Source organism: Mytilus galloprovincialis, chromosome 4 (genome assembly GCF_965363235.1).
Source record: "Mytilus galloprovincialis chromosome 4, xbMytGall1.hap1.1, whole genome shotgun sequence".
Classification (NCBI taxonomy): Eukaryota; Metazoa; Mollusca; class Bivalvia; order Mytilida; family Mytilidae; genus Mytilus; species Mytilus galloprovincialis.
In genome coordinates, this window is record NC_134841.1 from 35,466,789 (window position 1) to 35,477,100 (window position 10,312).

A 10,312-nucleotide genomic window follows, 5' to 3' on the forward strand; every position below is an offset into this window, starting at 1 on the left:
ATGACAAATTATTTTTAGGTACTTTTTCAAACCTTGTTATATTTATCAGTTTCATCATAACTAAATCCACTTTGTTTGTTTTTTCCTAAAAATAAATAATTTCAATTGTTTTCTCAAGTATTTAGATGACTAGTCTTCTGGTCTTAAGACAGACCTAGTTTTGTGTGGACTTTGACCTCTCGGCCCTTGTGACAATTTGTTATTAAAATTTAATGACTTTTAATTGCTTTCTTACGAGAAGATATATCCGATGCAGTAATATAGACAAATATAGACATCTCCACATGATCCGATGACACTTCATCCTAAGATACTTCAAAGGAATGTTTTAAGTGGACAATTAAGAAAAATATATAATCTTCATTCAAAATGACATGTAATAAAAAGTTACCCCAGATTGAGCAACATACACCCATGTAAGAAGAAGTTATCACAGATTGAGCACCATACACCCAAGTAAGAAGAGGTTACCACAGATTGAGCACCATACACCCATGTAAGAAGAGGTTACCACAGATTGAGCAACATACACCCATGTAAGAAGAGGTTACCACAGATTGAGCAACATACACCCATGTAAGAAGAGGTTACCACAGATTGGGCGACATACACCCATGTAAGAAGAGGTTACCACAGATTGGGCGACATACACCCATGTAAGAAGAAGTTATCACAGATTGACCACCATACACCCATGTAAGAAGAGGTTACCACAGATTGAGCACCATACACCCATGTAAGAAGAGGTTACCACAGATTGGGCGACATACACCCATGTAAGAAGAAGTTATCACAGATTGACCACCATACACCCATGTAAGAAGAGGTTACCACAGATTGAGCACCATACACCCATGTAAGAAGAGGTTACCACAGATTGAGCAACATACACCCATGTAAGAAGAGGTTACCACAGATTGAGCAACATACACCCATGTAAGAAGAGGTTACCACAGATTGGGCAACATACACCCATGTAAGAAGAAGTTATCACAGATTGAGCACCATACACCCATGTAAGAAGAGGTTACCACAGATTGAGCAACATACACCCATGTAAGAAGAGGTTACCACAAATTGAGCAACATACACCCATGTAAGAAGAGGTTACCACAGATTGAGCAACATACACTCATGTAAGAAGAGGTTACCACAGATTGGGCAACATACACCCATGTAAGAAGAAGTTATCACAGATTGAGCACCATACACCCATGTAAGAAGAGGTTACCACAGATTGAGCAACATACACCCATGTAAGAAGAGGTTACCACAGATTGGGCAACCTACACCCATGTAAGAAGAAGTCACTGCAGATAGAGCAACACACACGCCCACAAAAATAGAGGCGATGTAATGTGTTCCGGAAGGGTCGGCTACATAGGCTGGAATTTTATAATTAATTTACAACAACAAACATCTTTGATTGTGCTATATATACTTCTTCAAACAGACATTTGAAACTACTAGTACATATATGCCAAACAACGATTCGAATAAAAACAATAAGGTTATAACAAAGCAGAAAGAGAAACTCACAGAGAGAGCGAGAGATAGGGACAAATATATCTTCTAAATATTATATATGCTAGTACTCTAAAATCTCTGGTCCGAATATCTCTTGAAACCTCACTATATAAGTACGGTAATGCAGATACTCCAGAAAGACAAACAAGTCCTGTGGTACATGTAAAAGATTTTTTACAACCGTCTACTTTCATTAAATATATATTAGTTGAAATATGCCTCTGCTCGTAATTCAATTCTCTAAAGATTACCTTAGCTGTATTCGGCAAAACTTTTAGGAATTTTTGGTCCTCAATGCTCTTCAACTTCGTATATTATTCGGCCTTTTTAACTTTTTTCATTCGAGCGTCACTGGTGAGTCTTTTGTAGACGAAACGCGCGTTTGGCGTAAATACAAATTTCAATCCTATATATATAGTATCTATGGTGAGTTTATCAAGAACAGCAAAACTATAACTTTCTATATAATTTGTCTATTGGGTTTATTTTATTAAGGTTCACTGATTCAGATTTCATGAAAAATGCAATGGCAGTCAGTAAAAAAATTTGAAAAAAATGAAATTGTTAAATGCATTTTGTAGTTTTGTCTAGCTCTTCAATATCTCAAAATAAATTTTATGGGATACGATTTAGAACAAGGAAAAGACATATATATAGAAATTGTAACAGTCATGCATGTTGTATTTATCATATACAATTCCATGCGGTTTTAACTCCACTTAATGGACAGTGCCCTCTTAAGACAATTATTTGTTTAAGTTGTTAATAAGGAGAATAAAATTTGTACATATTTTCTAAGTACGTATATATTTAGTGGGATGAAAAACCCAGATTTTCATAAGAAGGACGTCCGATATGAATCATGGTGTTTTCATAAGAAAGCAAACTAAATGAATTTCTTTGTAAAATTACATATATAGACATATATACACGCATGGAGATGTTTTAGTTTACAGTGTCTCGTTTGGTTGCTGTTTCATTTGGCGTTTTCTGCACATCTCCTTTCAGTCGAATATTTTTTTTTTTTTTTCAGTTGTATCAAATTACAAATATTTCTATATAATCTAAAATGCTTTGATATTATTTTGGATCACGAACTATGAAGTCATAAATATTAAAAATGTGTATAATTCATTTCTTATTTCTCTCTTATTCCGTTATAGAAAAAAATATTGAAAAATTAAAGAACTCTTTATTTGATGTTGATTCACTTTTAAGTATATATGATATTTATTTAAATTGAAATTGTAAATGATATGATTTTATTACATTTAAGATTCTATTCTTCTCGTTGACTTTTACCATAAATTCTTTTTTATTTTTAATTGATCATCTATGATGGATGGTATATAATAATGTGTCTGTCTAAATTAGTTTCAAAAAAGGCAGATTTCTGCTTTTGACTCTTTGTTTTACTTTGGTCGGTTTTAAATTGTAGAAGTTTGGGTTTTATTTATCCCAAAGACATGTAATGAGCATAAGTTGCTTACATCCTTTTCATGTGGTCCCTGATATAGAGATGCACCACCAAAAAAGAGTTACAAGAATATTTACAGTCTACTTAGGCCACCTTTGTTTTGATTTGAGTAATAGAACCTGATTTTTAGAGGGAAAACCCCAGTATTTACGTTAAATGTGCACTACATGCATCTCTTGTGGGGATTTGTCTCATTGGCAATCATACCACATCTTCTTTTTTTATATGCATACATGTATATATATTTATATATTCCACAAGATCATTATACTATCATATGGTGGTTTGTTGAATGTTAGCCATTTCAGCCCTATGAATTGAAACGTATTATATATACCACTTTAAGCATGCAAAATAGTCTACGTTCTTTACGTATAAAACAGATAACCGTGTGTTATTTACTATAAGGCGAAATTTCAATTAAATAAGCATGTCTTATAAAACCGATTCTGACATTATATAACTCTGCAATGGAAGCAAAAATAAAGATAAAATGGTGACAAACATTAACATTAAAGAACGAGAAATTGATTGATTAAATGGAGTTTCCTTCACGTCCAGTTACATATATTTCATACATATTCAGATCGAAAACAAAATATAAAAGCATCAAATTAGACAATAATTAGGTAATGTTAATTTAGAATAGGGAAATGCATACGTTTTCTGAAATGAACCTTTAATTCTAACAGATTTCAAACGAAGCGCATTAAAACAACTATAGGTCTTGTACCAATAGATGTATAATAGTCTTATAGACAATATATGATGATATTAAGTAAATTACAGGTACCACAGTCGGGTTCAACATTCTTTATGTCTTTGTCCCGAGTCAAGAGCCTGTAGTTCAGTGATTTTCGTTGGTGTTCCCAATTGAATTGTATCAGTTTTTTCATGTTGGTACCTTTGAAAGCCGATCATACGGTAAGGGTTTTTCTCAGTGTTGAAGGCCATAAGGTCTGCTATAATTGCTTTAATCCACTCCACTTCATTTTTTACTCTGGTGGGTGTTTTTCTCATTTGGCAATCATATCCATAATCTTCTAATTTTATACTGATACCGAAATTGGGCATCCATGGTGAACAAGTATTTAAATGTCTTAGTAAATGTTTTGTTTAAAAAAAAATATTCATTATTAACTGTAGAAAGATGTGACATTTTCCGTTCGTTTACGAAAGGATGGTGTATACATGTGTTTAAGTATAAGTAGTGCTTTTTAAGGGTATACTTGTGTTTACCGCATTACTAATTCCATTCAAGCTTTGGAAGCGTAAAATCTTATTGAAAAGATTTGATCTATTATGTTCATATACAATAATTAAATTCGTTGTCGCAATTAGACGTTAGTTTGACCAAGACATTTTCGACATGTATGCATATACGTCATGTAAGTGTTCAAGAAAAAAATATTTGTATATCTTATATAATACAATTGTTTTTTAACATATAAACGAAATTATGTACAGAAACATGCTTCAAACTTCTATTTTTCTTTGAGTTTGGAATAGATACATCTTTGATGCTCAGCCGTTCAATATAACTGAAAAATAAATGAAATCATTTATATTATACTTCAAAAATACACAGGACGAAAATAGCTCTTCTTGTTAAATCGTGATATTGTGGGAACGGATTAAGAAAATGTATAGATTGTCCCTGTTCGAGGGCTCCGTAGATATTTTACTGATTTTGGTCTCAAAGATATAAATACAATATCTTAACACCACATTTGCATTCTAATCATATTTAACATATGAATAAAAGTAATAAATGGTAGGGATGATATAACATTATAGTCAGTTACCAAATAAATATGCGAGTATTTGAAATTAACTATGTTTTGATTTTATTTTAAGTGAGAAAAAGTTTAAACATATTTTATAATATTTTTGAAAATTGTAAAAGTCCATTGTGCTAGTGAGAAAGATGTTTCTTTATTTAGGAAATAGGAAAATATATTCTACAAAATATGTCTTTAAAGATAAATACAAATATTGCGAGAGTAGTGAAATAGGTATTTGCATTCATTTTACCTCAAAAAGATTAAGCGCCAAATAAAATTTTAAGTGATAAAACCAAAATCAAGAAGTTTTCCACTTTAATGCATAATGAAAAAATAGAAATATTAAACAAAATTTTATTGTGTTCACACGGAAAATTTTATCGTCAAAAATATTTGCGATTTTTAAGTTGAATTTTGTTTTCATAGTAAATATAAGTTTTAAAGAAAATAATTATATTCATTTGCGTAAAATTAATGCATACATTATTTGATTTGCCAAAAACACTTTTTATATAATTATATACTTCAAACAATTTTTTCCCAAAAAATGAAATTTATCCTGCGTTATTTTTAAACAATTGTGCGATTTTCACAGGAAAATTTTCAAATCAGCGTCCACTTAAAAATATCCTATATTATTATTATTATTTCCCAAAGGTTTTCCTGGAATAGACATTTAGATACTTAAATGTAATATTTTGAATCATTGATACTTTATCATTATTGATTAACAAATACTTGATAAAACACGCCCATACATCTATATTAATAAATCAAAATACTTTCAATCGGAAATATATAAATTGAATTATTAAAAAATACTTACTACCGCAATGAAAGAATTATTGGCATATCAGCATTATCATTAAAACAAAATTTCCCTAAAACAGATTTTTATATTTCTTGAGTGTTAATGACATAAAATATTTTTTTTCTTCTATTTTTATCATTATTCGGACATTTATACTTATGACCAGGCATATCAGACATTCATTATACATTCAGAGATATTCAGTCTACAAACAATGTTATAACTATTTGCAAATAAATATATCTAGGCTTACTAATTTTACATTACTTTGAATTAACTAACTGTTTTTTTTTCAGCTTATTATTTACAAGATGTATCATTTGGTCTCTGGTAGAGTCTGAAAGTTGTCTCATTTGCAATCATACCACATCTTCTTATATTAATATTTTTATTTAAAGAGTGCCGAAACTATTATGCATAAATATATAATGATTCAAGCACAATTATTCCTTCTAATCAAAAGCATTTTAGATGAAGAATACAAAATAAATTGAAGTATCTAATTCTATGGTAAAAGAATGTCAATACCGTTCTATTATTATACTTGGGTAATTAGCTTCAAATGATACTTAGCTTATCAGCACTTAATTTTCGTTCTCCTACTGGCTATATGGTGTGAAAAGCCCTCGTACGCACGAAGATAAACTAAATAATTTGAGATTTCACATAGTAAGTAAATACTTCTATTACCCTCTTAACATTTATGTTTATTTATACCCTACGTATACAATAATATAAATTCTATAAGATTCTTTCTTACTCTCTCTCTCTACATGTTCAAATTCGGAAATAAGGAAAATAGTTTACTAAGACGGTTGTTCTTAAGCTAAGTTTTGACCTACTGAAAAAGCGAGAATTTTTCGGAGATAATTATTTAAAGATTATTAATTCTATATGACTCTATCTCGCCCTGCATATATTTATATATATGCTAAAATAGGCAAAACATTTTACTAAGACGGTTGTTTTTAAGCTTAAGTTTTGACCTACTGAGAAAACGTGATTTTTTCGGAAATAATTATTTAAAGATTATTACAAATTATATATTTATTTCGTGGAAAGGGGAAGACTTCCTCTATAATCAGATTGATCCAGCCAAACCGTGTGTAAAACCGGACACGGGCGTAAGGTTATCATACATCCCTTTCTCTAATTTGGAAAATCAAATCCGGAAACTTATACTTGTTAGTTTCCGTACCAGAGAATCATAGCGTTTATCCACAAGAAATGACGCATTCGTCTCACTAATTATCAAAATATGTCGATTCAAATTTTCACCCCTACATTTTTCCATTGTTTAAAATTTTAAATATTGAGTCTTTTGTAATACATTTTTTGTTATCCAAACACTACAGATTTTTACATACAAAAATTCGCGTTAAAAGAGTAGCAATTCAATCAGTCAGGAAGAGATTTTACTTGAAAAATCGCAAAGAGGGAAGACAAAAGGTATGAAACCGAAAACTAAATAATTATGAAAAGCTGAAAACAAATTTATAAGGATAAAGGGAGAGCAGACATCAAATACAAAATTATTACCCTTTCCATTATATTATAACGTAAAACTATTAAGAAAAGGTGAAATAAATTAACAAGAATTTTTTATGAAATTTATTTTCATGCATCAGAAGTTTTAAACAAACAAGGAACTGCTTGCATAGTGACTAATTATTCCATGAATGTAATTCTAACCTACGAGTATGGAAGTCGTGTTACCACTAACACCCATTTTATTTCATTGGTTCTGAAATACAGATAAAATATAAAATGGACTGTGTGTTTTATGTTAATGAAACAAAAACCCAACGACATATAAAAGTACAAAACCATTAGAAGTTCCAAATCATAGATTGTCTTTAACAGTAAAAAGAATAAATCTTAACCAGGGCCGTAACTAGAGTTCGAATTCAGCGGAGGCATGGGTTTTTTTTTTTCTCGCAGTAGAATGACTAAAAATTACCCGTTTTCCTTCGATTTACTTACTTTAAGAAACATCAGTATTGATTGTACCTGGAAGCAATTTTCATGCAAAAACAAACTGAGATTGCTGTTCGGGGTGAGCCAAGGCTCCGTTTTGAAGGCAGTACTTTGACCAATAATTATTAACATTAAATACATTGTGACCGCGGATTTTGTTCTCAATATGGCTAAAAATCACCCGTTTTCCTTCGATTTCCTTACTTTAAGAAACATCAGTATTGCTGGATCCTTGAAGCAATTTTTATACAAACAATTATTATCTGTATTTAAAGATATTTTTTGTTAGAAATCAAACTGGTAAGTTAAAAAAACATATAAAGCAAGATCATAGAAAGCAAGATATTTTTTTTGTCAAGGACCTTGACTTTCAATATCGTTGAAAGCTGAACAGACATGTATATAACTACAACCAGGGACTTTCTAAACTAGTATATACTTAGTTTAGAAACTCTCTGCCTCAACGAATGGGAATATTTACTACTAAGGCATTGACCCTATACGTATGTATGTATGTACTTCCAGATTTCGCAAATTAAGACGCACCCCTTGATTGACTGCAAGGGTACAGCGGATCCATGTACACTCCCTAAGGATTAATGGAGATGTGTCCTTTACAATATTTTTCTACCACCAGAACAATCCCCACCCAACACCGCCCAAGGTTCTCGTACGATCGGCCGGGAGACGTTCAAAAAATGACTCAACAGCTGCAGCTGATTCAGCCGGTAACGAATTTCCGATATCATTAAAAAGATTCACAATACAAAGGGAACTTCCTCTGCTTGATAGAATCCCTAAATAAATATGAATAGTTAAGTTTTATTCAAAATTGTCGAAAGCAAAGTTTCATATGTGTTCTTGTACGAATACTGAATAACAGACGGACGGCCACATGAAAAAAAAATATACTGAAACGGTTCACTTTCGATAAAAAAAAAATACGGAAAATTACAGATATATCACGTATAATGATAACACTGTTCAAACTGTAAACTTGTGTTGTTTATAATATAAATTCAAGTTCTTCTTGTACATATTGTCAATATTTCATTTTACTACTTAAAAAAATAATTTTGGTGTAGAAAATTCAGGGGAGGCATTTGCCTCCCCTGCCTCATAGGTAGTTACGGCCCTGTTAACGAAACTTATAGCTCTAAATCCCATTTATCATGCATCTGGGCAGCCGCACGAACATCATCTTCGCAAGCCAAGGGTTACTATCCATCCTGTCCAGAGGAGGGGAGTGTATAGTAACCCTTGTTTAGCTAAGATGCATGAACAAAAGTGTTTACTAAAGTTAAGACTTATCTCCCATTGACAAAGTACGCCATTCGAGTCCTGCTTGTTTTGTTAGAGTTCACCACTTTTTTTTCTTTTACGAACTTTAGTACTGACCGAGTCCTTTTTTCTTAACCATTGGATAATTCAATATATACTATGCTGCCTATAGGACTTATGGTCCATTTCGAAAGCTTCATTTCCCCATTTAAGCAATCAATATTTTAAGACTGCCCATCAACTATATATATCATACCAGGTCATACACAAACATACATTCAGAAAATTTATCGACATATGGTGATGATTTAAATTTTCTGGAAGTGAATTTCCCTTTTCTTGGCATTTAATTGAATATACCTCTGTGCATGTCATGTATCTATACATAACAGTTCATTCACTATGTATACCAGAATACCAGAGTGTTTCGATACAATTTCTTCATTGACAAATATGACATAGCTATTATAGAAAATATCCTTTCCTGATCTGCTGTACAATTCAAATACCTATATTTTATATATTATAATTAAACATCTCAGTTTATGCACTCTTGAAGAGTCGGTGTCAATATATGTCTTTCTTGACAGAGTGGAATAACTATAGGAAGATGTGGTATGAGTGCCAATGAGACAACTCTCCATCCAAGTCACAATTTATAAAAGTAAACCATTATGGGTCAATGTACGGCCTTCAACACGGAGCCTTGGCTCACACCGAACCGCAAGCACTGTTCCATTACATTCTTAGTAATAAAGATTTGGATTGGTATCACAGTGAACATTTTTATGATGACAAATATAAGGCTAGCACATGTAAATCCTTCACCAAAGTACAATCTAGAACAAAAGGTAGAAATCCAAATCCGATTGTAAGCATCAAAACACGAATGGGAATAAAAAGTCCTAACATAACAGTCGTGTGAAATCCTTGCTTTCCGAGTTGTAACACGATAGGTGCTTCAATCGAAACAAAATATTCTTGAGCACCTTATATCAATAAAAGTATGATTGGAGGCCACGGATTTAGAGGTTTTTATGCAAATTATTAAAGGGATTATGTGGGCTTTTTTAGGGGGTAGTAGTTTTGTATTGTAGTTCTAACAAGCCATTACAGTTCTATTTCCTTAGAAATAGTTAATTCAGTACTCGGTCAGTCTTTCAAAACACTATTGTGAAAACCAAGCATTTTTTTTTGTAAGGCAACATTGCTGTATGCCTTTATCAGCATTTTATACGGCTACATTACTTGATGATTTTGTACGTCTACATTGCTGCATGATTTTATCAGCTTTATTTTTTAGGGGGTAGTAGTTTTATATTGTAGTTCTAACAGTTCGATATCCTTAAAGTAAGTTAGATATAGTTAAATTCAGTACTCGGACTGTTTGTCAAGCCACATTGTTGGATGCCTTTATAAGCATTTTATAACGCTATATTGCTGGATGCTTTTATC

At 31.7% G+C, this 10,312-nt stretch overlaps 1 long non-coding RNA gene across 1 annotated transcript; it reads right to left on the reverse strand.

Annotated features, from left to right (window-relative positions):
* Positions 1-4,393: 4,393 nt before the first annotated feature.
* Positions 4,394-9,793, reverse strand: LOC143071986 (uncharacterized). Its single transcript, XR_012977009.1, has 2 exons — positions 9,218-9,793; positions 4,394-4,545 (listed from the first exon to the last, which is right to left on the reverse strand). It is a non-coding gene; the product is annotated as an uncharacterized LOC143071986 (long non-coding RNA).
* Positions 9,794-10,312: the final 519 nt, after the last annotated feature.